The sequence below is a fragment of the Lepus europaeus genome, chromosome 15, assembly GCF_033115175.1.
Source record: "Lepus europaeus isolate LE1 chromosome 15, mLepTim1.pri, whole genome shotgun sequence".
Taxonomy (NCBI): Eukaryota; Metazoa; Chordata; class Mammalia; order Lagomorpha; family Leporidae; genus Lepus; species Lepus europaeus.
In genome coordinates, this window is record NC_084841.1 from 8681993 (window position 1) to 8693300 (window position 11308).

An 11308-nucleotide genomic window follows, 5' to 3' on the forward strand; every position below is an offset into this window, starting at 1 on the left:
TTAAATAAATGAGATGATTTGTATTCCTCATACACATTATAAAGAATGGGCTAACTGTTAGGAGAAAAACATCTTTAGCACAATGATTCGGAGAAACACAAGTCATGGTGGCTGCACCCTGATAAACCAGAGGGGCAGAGAGGGTGAAGAGGCAAAACATGGATGGTGCAGACCTTTCTCTGCTTGGTGCTGGAACAGAGGTGGCCTTGCTTGGTACTGGGAATCCTCTAGCTTTGGGCTTGTGCTCTCCGTTACGAACTGAATGTTTACGTCCCCTAACCCACTCAAATCACACGATGAGTCTCTAACCCCCGATGTGGTGGTCTTTCAAAAGTAATTCGGTTACTTCCTTTCTATCTGCCAGCATGCATCAGGCAAGCCAGGATGGGTGCATACAAGTACATCCAGGAGATGTGGAGAAAGAAGCTGACAGATGTGATGGTCTTTCTGCTGAGGGTCCCCAGCTGGCAGCACCACCAGCTCTCCATGCAGCACAGGGTGCCCCACCTGACCTGGCCCAAGAAGGCCAAGCAAGGTTATGTCATACATAGGATCCGTGTGCACCATGGCGGCCACAAGTGCCCAGTTCCTAAGGGTGCAACCTACAGCAAGCCAGTCCATCATGGTGTTAAGCAGCTGAAGTTTGCATGAAGCCTTCAATCTGTTGCCAAGGAATGAGCTGGGTGCCAACGTGGAGCTGAGAGTCCTGAATTTTTACTGGATTTGTGAAGATTCCACATATAAATCCTTTGAGATTATCCTCATTGATCCATTCCATAAAGCAATCAGAAGAAATCCTGACACCCAGTGGATCACCAAATCGGTCCACAAACACAAGGAGAACTGTGGGCTGACATCTGCAGGCCACAAGTTCCACCACACTGCTGCAGCCTGGAAAAGACGCAGTACCCTCCAGCTGCAGTGTTACTGCCAAAGTCAGTCAAGTTTGTAAAACTCATACCTACTAAAACACTTAGGACAGTCTTGTCTGCTTAAAGATGCCATTGGTCTGTTAAAGCTATTCTGCAGATAATTTCATGAATTTTTTGTCAGATTATGAAAGTTTAAAGGACAATAACATTTGAAGACCAAGTGGTATATCTTGTTTCTAGTAAGATAAACTTGGTCTACTTTATCTTAGTACGGAGTTATATGTCAGTGTTTAAAACATGCTGCGAAGCATAAGGGGTGTAAAATAAATTCTTAAGTAATTAGGTCATGATGATGGGTCTCTCATAATGGGGCTGGTGGCCTTTTAAGAAGAGAGTGAAAGAGAGAGAAATCGATGAAGGCCATGTGAGGACATAGCGAGGAGAAAGCTACCTGCAGACCAGAAAAGGGAGCCCTCATCAGGAACTGAATCCTAAATCGGCCTTGACCTTAAACTTCCAGTCACCAGAAGAGCAAAAATAAATGTCGGCTGTTTAAGCGCCCAGTCTACAGAATTTTTCTGTGACAGCCTGAGCTAAGACAGCCTATTGTGGAGTTTTGATTTACAAGTTCTTCCAAAGCCAGGTTGCACTGTGTTTGGATGTTTTCCCTAACTTCTGCTATTGAAGGGAACGAGTTTGTTCTTAAATTTGCACTTAGGTGATTCTGGAAGAGACTGACAAATCCTTCCCACATCATGATATTCTGTTAACTCCACATCTGCACATGGAAATACCGGAAACCTCACATATCTATACTTTTAGCCAAAGACGCATGTGCAGATTAACTTCTTGACTATGATGATGGGAAAATTTTTACATGCAACACTGCTCCCACAAAGTGTAGAGTATGCACACTTCCATGGGTAAAACAATCAGTCTCCCTGGATTGTCCTTCCCCACACCTTCCAATGGATACAGAAATGGTTCCATGTTATTTTGTTAAATGACCAGCAGCACCTACTCTCAAAGATACATAGTAATAACCACATAGGTAAACAAAATTACTCAGAAAAACTGCAATCATTCCCATAGTACAACAGCAGCTATTTGACACAAATTATGGGCACATTTAGTGAAAATTAATAAGAAATAAAAAGTTCCCTCATAGTTCGGCAATTTGCTCTAAACAGTAAGAAGAACACAGAAAGGAAATGGGCAACAGTGACTTTTTAAGCATAGAGGCAATTGGGAGAAATTGCAAAAATAACTCACATATAGATATCACCATTTCTGGGCCAGAGCTGGAAGCACTGGGTCTCATATGCATGGATTTCAACATTTCTTGCACCAAAATAAACTTATCATTCAATTACATCTGCCATGAACTTTTTGACATGCCCTCATATAGCCACCAAATTCTAGACTACTTATCAGGTAACTAAAATGAAAAATAGCTGTAAGGAGAGTATACACTTTTATATTTAAAATCAGTAACTATTACCTATGGGTATTCTGACAGTCAAAGAACACACACAAAAAAATCTACTACCAGTCCCAAAATGTGCTACATTGCTTTAAAAACTCTCATCCTCACTTTCAAGAGGTAAAATATGACAAAGCACTTAAATGACTATCACACTGCAAAACTCAAAGGAGGGACTTTGCTATTATTTCCTCCCTTACCCTGGTCTCAAGACAGCAGCCTAACCTGTGGCACCTGCACTCCACTGGCAGCTCCGACCACCACTCTGCATGGGGAGCTGTGCAAATGCAAAATGCACAATTTGTCAGGCCATGGGGAAGCCACATGAACTCATATTAATATACTGTGTGAATGGGTTCATGGTTAATACTGAAAGCTCTTGAATCTGAGTAGCAAGCGATGCTTGTTAAGAGAACTGGTACACAGAAAAAAGGGAGGATTTTTACATGTGATGGGAAGTCAGGCCACATGGCCACCTGAGTTTGAAACCTGCTCTGGAAAAGGCCAGCAGCAGTTACTCTTCAATTAGGGGAGATGATTAAACCTCTCAGATAATCTAGATCTGGAGCATATTTTTTAAACATTTATTTAATAAATATAAATTTCAAAAGTACTTTTGGATTATAGCGGTTTCCCCCCCATAACCTCCCTCCCACCCACAACCATCCCATCTCCTACTTCCTCTCTCCCATCCCATTCTTCATTAAGATTCATTTTTAATTATCTTTATATACAGAAGATCAACTTAGTATATACTAAGTAAAGATTTTAATAAAATGCACCCACATAGACACACAAAGTATAGAGTACTGTTTGATTTACCGTTAATTCTCACAGTACAACACATTAAGGACAGAGGTCCTAAATGGGGAGTAAGTGCACAGTGACTCCTGTTGTTGATTTAACAATCGACCCTCTTATTTATGACGTCAGTAATCACCCGAGGCTCTTGTCATGAGCTGCCAAAGCTATGGAAGCCTCTTGATTTCACAAACTCCAACCTTATTTAGACAAGGCCATAATCAAAGTGGAAGTTCTCTCCTCCCTTCAGAGAAAGGTACCTCCTTCTTTGATGGCCCATTCTTTCCACTGGGATCTCACTCACAGAGATCTTTCATTTAGATCACTTTTTTGCCAGAGTGTCTTGGCTTTCCATGCCTGACAAACTCTCATGGGCTTTTTAGCCAGATCCAAATGCCTTCAGGGCTGACTCTGAGGCCAGAGTGCTGTTTAGGACATCTGCCATTCTATGAGTCTGCTGTGTATCCCACTCGCCACGTTGGATCGTTCTCTCCTTTTTAATTCTATCAGTTATTATTAGCACACACTGATCTTGTTTATGTGATCCCTTTTACACTTAATCATATCTTTATGATCAATTATGAACTTAAACTGATCATTTTAACTAGTAAGATGGCACTGGTATATGCCAACTTAATGGGATTTGGAATCCCATGGCATGTTACCATTAGGAGTAAGTCCGAAACTCAATGCATACTGTTTGCTATTCTTTATAACTTCTTGCTTCCTAAAATCTTACATTCTGCCTAGTTTTCTGAAAGAAGAGATAAACCAATGAACTATCAATTAACCCATTAATTTTTAAGGCACTGTTGCCAAAACAAGTTTAAGCTACTTCTCCTTCCCACTTCTTGAATTCCCCCAGTTCTTACCCACTATTTCCAAACCCCCAGCCCCTAGCTCAGAGCTCACCAGATCTGGTTAATCTTCTGGGTCCACAGGCTGCATGAGGGGACTTAAAAAAGTTTGTGGAAAAAATGGAATTAAACGATGTTTATTTTGATGCAAACAAATCTTGAAATTCATGCATAGTTTTTCATAACATGCATTTTCCATGAACTTTGTGAAGTCCTCTCAGGTCTACAGAAGAAGAAAGGACATTGTAACTCAAGCACCATCCCCCCCCAACCACTCTACTGCTCCCAAGGTTCCCTTCAACTGCTGAGAAACAAAGTGTGGTGCTCTACAAATTATCAACAACCAGCTCTAGATGGTAGAAAACAGATGTTAGATTTTTTAAGATTTATTTATTTATTTGAAAGTCAGTGTTACACAGAAAGAAGGAGAGGCAGAGAGAGAGAGAGAGAGAGAGAGAGAGAGGTCTTCCATCTGCTGGTTCACTCCCCAATTGGCCACACCAGCCAGAGCTGCACCAATCCAAAGCCAGGAACCAGGAGCTTCTTCCAGGTCTTCCACATGGGTGCAGGGGCCCAAGGACTTGGGCCATCTTCTACTGCCTTCCCAGGCCATAGCAGAGAGCCATATTGGAAGCAGAGCAACCAGGACTTGAATCAGCACCTATACGGGATGCCTGCACTGCAGGCAGTGGCTTTACCTGCTACACCACAGCACCAGCCCCAAGATTTTACATTCTTAAGGAAAAATGAATTCATCTGAAACTTCTTTCTTTTTTTTTATTTTTTTTTTATTTTTGACAGGCAGAGTGGACAGTGAGAGAGAGAGACAGAGAGAAAGGTCTTCCTTTGCCGTTGGTTCACCCTCTAATGGCCGCCGCGGTAGGCGCGCTGCGGCCGGCGCACCGCGCTGATCCGAAGCCAGGAGACAGGTGCTTCTCCTGGTCTCCCATGAGGTGCAGAGCCCAAACACTTGGGCCATCCTCCACTGCACTCCCTGGCCACAGCAGAGAGCTGGCCTGGAAGAGGGGCAACCGGGACAGGATCGGTGCCCCGACCGGGACTAGAACCCGGTGTGCCAGCGCCGCAAGGCGGAGGATTAGCCTGTTGAGCCACGGCGCTTCACAGTGAATAAAACAATCATCAAAATCTCTTCCCAAGTACCTAGAACTTTGTTACTCACTAAGGGACATTCAATGAGGGATTCCAACTTCCTTTCTCTACTTCCTTCAAAAGCCTGGAGAACAAGGAACATTTCACATTTTGGTAAGTTACACATGATTTCCTCCTATCGGCAAGCTAATTCTCTGCAATTTTGCTCAAAGTATTTAAGGAAAGATGCTGAAAAAATGGAAACCAGCTATGGTTCACACTTCTGAAACTGTTCCGATAGAGCCTCATAGGTGCCAGACTCAGCAGCCCACCAGGAGAGAAAATAATATTCTGAAGAGAGATCTACAGACTTCATTCTGAGAACAATAGGGCTTCCTCCTATTTCCTTTTTAAGCAGCAAATATGTATGCAAGAAAAAATATGCAGGGAAACTTTTTGAACCATTTTGGGATACTCACAATTTTGGAAATGGGATAAAGAAATAATTAGAGGGGGCCAGCGCTGTGGCAAAGCAGGTAAAGCCACCACCTGCAGTGCCAGCATCCCATATGGGTACCGGTTCAAGTCCTGGCTGCTCCTCTTCCGATCCAGTTCTCTGCTGTTGCCTGGGAAAGCAGTAGAAGATGGCCCAAGTGCTTGGGCCCCTGCCCCCACATGGAAGACCCAGAAGAAGCTCCTGGCTCCTGGCTTCGGATCGGCGCAGCTCTAGCCATTGCAGCCAATTGGGGAGTGAACGAGCAGGTGGAAGACCTCTCTCTCTCTCCCTTCCCTTCTCTCCCTGTGTAACTCTGACTTTCAAATAAATAAATAAATCTTAAAAAAAAAAAAAAAAAAAAAAAAAACACGGTCTCAGATGGATAAAAGGAAATCCTTCCTCTAGGCAACACCCAACAGCATGGAATGTAGCATACTGGCACAACCATTAGGGTCCTGGGCATTTTATAGCCACACTCATAACAGAGTTCATAGACTTAGTTTTAATGACAAAAAAGACTTTTTGATTCCAATCCATATCAAAAAATTTCTCTATTTTTGAAGTGCATCAAAAGCTCCAGGGAATACAGTTTATATTAAATGCTGGTTATGATTATGCTTCCCAAAGCATTTTCAAATGAATTATATGACATTCACACACACACACACACACACACGCACACAAACCATGTGAGTTTTTAGCTCATTGAGAAAAATGAAAAAGTAAGCACAGGTGCAAGGTCACAAGGAAAAAAGGAAGTGATGAGAATAATTTGTAACCTAGAACTTGGAATCCTAATCCAGTGATCCCTTTTGAGTGCCCCAGTGCTCAGTACCCAAAATGAATCCAAAGCAAACCAACACACCTTGCTTCATGAAACACTGTTGACAATAAAATCAAATGTGTTATATAGTCCAAAATTATTCACTGAGTATACACTATGTATCAATGACCATCTCAGAATCTGAGGATCAATGATATAAAGGGCAGATTACCAACACAGCAGGGGGCTGAGGAAACGCGCGGTCCTGCATGACCAAGAGAAAAGAATAGGCACCTGGGCCTTGGGTGGCCCTACAGAAAATCATGTATTTGCCCCGGAATGGTGTGCTAACTCACTCTTCCTGATAAGACTTGAACTTGAGAAGTGAGGCACCACTGAGAAACACCTTCAAGGTCTAAGTCATACACAACATGTTTCTCCCTGTGAGCTCTAGCCTACCATAAACACCTTATATCGTCACCCAAAGGTCCCTGAGGCTGTGCGTGTGTAAAGAAATGCAAAGGTCACAACTATAGGAAAGTATCTGGCTTCCTTATCATTTCATGGGAGAAATATATAATAAAGGCCCACTACCAACACACAAGTACTGTGTTCTATATTTTAGGTATACTCTTTTCCCTTTGAAATTCACTTCTGGGGCCAGCGCTGTGGCAGAGCAGCCAATGCCTGCAGTGCCAGCAGCCCATATGGGTGCCGGTTCCACTTCCAATCCAGCTCTCTGCTATGGCCTGGGAAAGCACTGGAAGATGGCCCAAGTCTTTGGGCCCCTGCACCTGCGTGGGAGACCTGGAAGAAGCTCCAGGCTTCTGGCTTTGGATTGGCCCAGCTCCATTCGTTGCAGCCATTTAGGGAGTGAACCAGCGGATGAAGACCCCTTTCTCCCCCTCCACCCCCGTATTACTCTGCCTTCCAAATAAATAAATAAATCTTTAAAAAAAAATTCACTCCTGTTTTGTTGCTTGACACAGAGAAAGAAATGTATCTCTTATCTACTGGTTTACTCCCCCAGATGCCTGCAATGGTCAGGGCTAGACCAAGACTGAAGCTAAGAGCCAGGATTGAAAAACAGGTCTCCCACATGTGTGGCAGGTAACCAATCATTTGGACTATCACCACTGTTTTCTGAGATCCACATTAGCAAGAAACTAGAGTCAACAGCCACCGCTGAGTATCAAAGCAAAGCACTCAGATGTAGGTTATGGGTGTCTTCATAGCATTTAAAGTACCCACCATAAATACTCTTTCAATGTTCCACAACAGCAACCTGAAGACCCAGAAACTATTTGCTTAAAAAAAAGAAAAAAAAAACTATTTATTTAATTGAAAGCCAGACTTAGAGAGAGAGAAACCTTCCATCCACTGGTTCATTCCCTAAATGGCCACAATGACTAGTATTAGGTCAGGAGAAGCCAGGAGCCAGGGGCATCTTCCAGGTCTCCCATGGGGGTGACAGAAGCAGAACACTTGGGAAAAGCAGCAGAAGATTGCCCAGGACATTAGCAGAGACCTGGATCAGAAATGGAGCAGCCAGGACTTTAACTGGTGCTCATATGGGATGCTGGCACCGCCGGTGGTGGCTTCACCCACTACACCACAATGCTGGCCCCCAGAAATCATTTTCTGTCAACCAGGATACTCAATAGTAATTAGGCCAATTGCTTAAAAATAGGATAATATGAATTCCGTGGGTTGAGATGGAACTTTTAAGCTACCTCCTTAACAATTTGCTCCACTGTCCTACTGTGCACTTCTGAGACACAAAATCAGAGAGTGATAAAATGTTGCCTTAGTAAAGAACTGTCCTCATCCCAAGAAAAGGGGGACAAATCATCAAAGATGATGCTCCCAAAATAATAATTAACACAAGAAGGCATGTACGGTTAAGGCATGACAAAGAGTTAAGTATTTACTATAGACTGACCATATAAATCAATAAGAAAAAAGGAGACCAAATGAGAGATGAACACATGACATGAAAAGATACTTCCCAAAGGAATTAGAAGAAAGGAAAGAAACTAATGATACATTTAACTTCAGCAATATCCAAAGAGAAGGAAATCAAATCATAGGGAAATAGAAACCCCCATCCCGTCTAATTATATATATTTTTTCCAATTAAAATACTCAAGGTTGTTGAAATCACGGGAAAGCTGGCACACCTGTGTACTGCTGAGAGCAATATAAATTATATAACCTTGATAGAGGACAAGCTGACAACATGTGTCAACAGCCTTGAAAACATCCGGTTCTAGGAAGTACTCTAGAGTGAACGACCTGATGAAAACTTTTAACTACCAGGATTTTAGTAACAGCAGCAAATAAACTGCCAAAGAATGAAAATGCCATCTCCATCCATATTCAGAAATAGTTATTTAAGTAACTGATGCAGTGGGTTAACGCCCTGGCCTGGGGCACCGGCATCCCATGTGAGAGCCAGTTCAGGACCCAGCTGCTACACTTCCCATCCAGCTCTCTGCTATGGCCTGGGAGAACAGTGGAGGATGGCCCAAGTCCTTGGGCCCCGGCACCGGCATGGGAGACCTGGAGGAGACTCCTGGCTCCTGGTTTTGGATCGATATAGCTCCGGCTGTTGTGGCTGATTGGGGAGTGAACCATTAGATGGAGGTCTCTCTCTCTCTCGGTCTCTCTCTCTCTCTCTCTCTCTCCCCTCCCCTCCCCTCCCCTCCCCTCCCCTCCCCTCCCCTCTCCTCTCCTCTCCTCTCTTCTCTTCTCTCTTCTCTCTCTCTGTAACTCTGACTTTCAAATAAATAATCTTTTAAAAGAAAAACTTAAAAATGTGTACAAATTGGGAATTCTAAAAATAGTATCCATTCTGGGGTTTGAGACCATGAATGAACTTTAACTCCTTTTTTTCATTTCTATAGTTTCAAACTTCTAATGAGCATAAGTTACTTCTGAAAACAAACAAAAAATATTTGAAAAAGAGAAAACCTTTCACTCATGGACTGTAGAGTTCCCTAAAAGATGCAGTTTCTAAACCTACTAAAAACATGTAAAATTTAAAATAGAAAATGTAACTATGGGTGATTAGAAGTGTGCAGTGTAAGCATGATAAATGAACCTTGTTAACTTCAAATCATGCATCCATCTAATTAATAAAATTTATCCCAAAGAAAATGTGCAATACCCTTTCCAAAAATTAAAGGTGTACTTTTTTGTGTAGTGATATAATACATACTAAACTGTATTAATTGGAAAAACAAGACATAACGAATAGAACACTGCCATTATACTGTTTTTTTCTGCATCTGTGGTGAGTATATATGCTGGGTATCATATTCAATATATAACTTTATGCCATGGTTTGCTTCTCTTCCTTAGGTATCAGGCACATTTCCCATATAATGCTATTCTTTCAAAAGATAATTCACAACTGCATGATAGTTCTTAAGCTAGAGATGGCAGAGTATATGTATGCATCTACTGTGGGTGTAACAACATTATTCTTTTCCAAACCAAGTCAAGATACACAGTCCAATCCTCTTACTACAAGCCCCAGCTCTCCTGAACCACCTGCCATGTCCTGGGTAAATGTTATATGATTCACTGCCTCTGAGACTTCTTACTTTTCTGTCTGATTTTCTACAGACCTCCTTTTCTTTCTCACTTAGTCTCCGCGTGACAACAGCAACCATGCTCTGCAGCACCCAGGCCTGTGAAGAGTATATCAGAGACAGGAGACACTATATCCCAGCTCTTTTATATTTGCACAACTTGGTGTGCTGCCAAAGACATTGCTCTTCCTGGAAATTAAATTATTGGGTATTGCTGAAGGTAATGACTTCAATGTTACTCTAATATTTGAAAGTCCAAATAAAATATTTGATAGAGAAGAATACAATTTATGTTAAGAAATGAACATTGGTAGGTTGAGTAATTATGCTCGGAGGCAAATAAAACATATTGAGTTGGAAATGCAAGATTTTTTTCTTCTTTCTTCACTATGTCTACGATGGCTCCCATTAATAGTTAAACGTTAAACACCAAACTCTGTCTACACTGGAAAATAAATGCTATGGATAATAGCTAGCTGGGTCATCATTTATATATGGCTTAGGAAGTCAGATTCTGGCACTGTCCTATTTTGTGCAATTCCACCACTTACAAGGCCACCCAATTATGAGCAGCTAAAGACCAACACGGAGAGTAGGGAAGAAGTTTTGAGGATGAGTAAGGCTGGATACACATAAATCAGCGGAATTTCAGGGACCATACTCACTATAAATCAGCCAGACATTAGACACTCCCTTGATAATTCCTTATATAGTGTCAAAATACCATGAAATATTTAAAGAGTTCAACTACCAAGCGAAGCACAGTGAAAGCTACTATACTCTATCCACTGGATTCTTTATAAATGATGTCAATGGGGAACACTTCTTTCCTCCTTCCAATATTTCCTTCCAGGTAAAGGGAACTTAATTAATGAAACACTCTGGCCTCTTGCCAGCCCATCACTTTCTCTGCCCCTGAAGAATAAAGGAGCAGTCTGCCCTGCTGCTTTCTTCCCCAGGAGAACTCCTGGCCTGCACAGAGCAAGACTTGGCTCTATCCAGCTCTGACGCTGCTGCAGTATCCTGTGCAGGGAGGGGGAGGGGGCGGAGGAAGACTGAGGATCTGAGATGTCATTCAACTCCCACAGCAAACTCTGTCTAAGCAAAGCTGATTTTTTTACCCACGGTAGCCATTTCTTTATCTTTTTTCCATTCATTAGAGTCAAGGAGGGGAACCTGGTATGTTTGGTTCCTTAAAGATACCAACAATGCACATTTCTGCACACTTTGTAATTTTTAGAGTAATTATGTATTTTGCTTTATTGTTGCACACTGAAATAGAAAGAGACACTACAGTGAACATCAGAAGATTATGAAGAGGCGACTAAGCAGAAAGAATAAATTATGTACA

General features: G+C 42.1%; 1 pseudogene; it reads left to right on the forward strand.

Moving 5' to 3' along the window:
* Positions 1–384: 384 nt before the first annotated feature.
* Positions 385–952, forward strand: LOC133774712 (large ribosomal subunit protein eL15-like; annotated as a pseudogene).
* Positions 953–11308: the final 10356 nt, after the last annotated feature.